Consider the following 1997-nt stretch of genomic DNA (forward strand, 5'->3'; position numbering starts at 1 on the left):
GAAAAAAAAAAAAAAAATTCAAATATGCACCCAATGGATGTGTATTTGAAAATTTTTTAGAATTGGATCATCGACATTTTCTGGAATTGGGGAATGCATATTTTCTAGAATTGGAACATCCACATTTTCTAGAATTGGAATAGCAACATTAGTTCTTGGCAATCCCACGTTGACTTCGAAAGAATTTGAATCTTTTCTTTTGAAAAAAATCAAGCATTGTAGTTGACAAATACTAGAATCTAGGTAATATGCATGATGCATTGAATTATAAATTTAGTATTTCTCACTTCTTTTCAATTTATAAATTTATCTAATTTAGCATTATGAGTTAACAATAGGCGCAAGTGAATCACTATTATTTTCTTAAATTTGTGTGACAATTTTCTATATTATATGATTTGTTTTTTTCTTTTTGTCTTTGGTCTGCCTTTATTTATCAATTTTATCTCTTTGTCTTTGTGTTGTCTCCATCTTTTTGACATTGACCCACTAACCCAATCCCACTACCGACATTATAAATTTATTCTGCACTACTAACAAAAACTTTTCTTAACTTTACTCCATTTTTTTTTTCTGTCACTTATTGCTATTATGCCCAACTACCAGTCAACAAAGAACAAAAAAATAGTCAAACAAATATTCTCTGATCTGAGTAATCTCTACAAACTCTACTCTCTCTCTCTCTCTCTCTCTCTCTCTCTCTCTCTCATCTATATAATACAAGAGAGAGAGAGAGAGTCACAATTCACAAACACAGAGTGACAAAGATTCACAAAGCTGACATCAGTTCATCATTCATCAGTAAAAACACAAACACTCCACAAGCAGTCAAGTACAGATTCTGAGATTCACAGTTCACAGGTATTATATACATTTTATTAGGTTTTGAAGGAAAGGATAGATTAAATACTTGTGAACTGTGAAGGCTGGAGCAACGAAGTTGGGGTGGGTAGATCGAGCAACCGACGGTGGCGGCAAGATGGGTCTCGCATGGGTTGCGGCGACAGCTGAGACTATCGTGTGATGATTGATGATGGCGGCGTTGGCATGGGTACTAGGTAGACTCGCGTCAGCGTTGACGTGATGATGGCGGCGTCTGGTCTGAGTACTCTCTATCTCTCTGTCTCGCCTCTCTATCTCTTTATCTCACCTCACTTTCCTAAGTTTCCTTTCTATTTTTTTTCCTTCGTCTTTCACTTTCTAGTTTCTCGTTAGATTTTGCCGTTTTGGATTGCTGGGTTTTATTTTTTATTTTTTATTTACATGGGTCATGGCCTCTTGCCTCCTGGGCTGGCCGGCTGGGCTAGGAATTCATGAGGGGCCTGAGCTAAAAACTAAGGGGGGGCCCAAGCCTATATATATATATATATATTTTTTTTTTTTTGAAAAATTTAACTTGCTAAAATTTTTATTTTTGGGCATAGGGGGCCCGAGGCCCCTTAGGCCCCCACCTAGGTCCGTCCCTGCATATAGTAAAGACCTATATATGCCCCAAGGGAGGAATAGTAACTTCATGGTATAATTTCCTAAACAAACATTTTATGGAATTCCAATGTCAAAATGTAGCCTATGTAATGGTTTATTAGGTGTTCAAATAGGTGATAAATTTTTCAAGACCCTACTTTGTTATATTGATACACCAAAACCCTTCAAAGCAGATGCAACACCACAAATACTACTAGCATTTCTTTTTCTTGGCCATAGACTAGCTTTCCGTGAAGTCATGAAAGTAACAATATCTTCAATAGTTCATTTTGTATTAAGTTGAGCAGTTTCTACTGACAAATTTGCTGCAAACTTATTAAGCCTCTTCAAAGTACTTCGCTATAGAACATATTACAATTTAGAGTTAGAATCTCCAATGTACAACAAAGCCTAGGTCTTTGGTAAATTAGAAGGCCAATTAGAGCATCCACAGCCGGAATGCTAATCTCATCCTATTTTACCATCTCAAAAGTCACTTTATCAATTATACAATACCATTTTACTATACATCC

This window comes from Quercus suber, unplaced genomic scaffold (genome assembly GCF_002906115.3).
Source record: "Quercus suber isolate HL8 unplaced genomic scaffold, Cork oak 2.0 scaffold_481, whole genome shotgun sequence".
NCBI classification, from domain to species: domain Eukaryota; kingdom Viridiplantae; phylum Streptophyta; class Magnoliopsida; order Fagales; family Fagaceae; genus Quercus; species Quercus suber.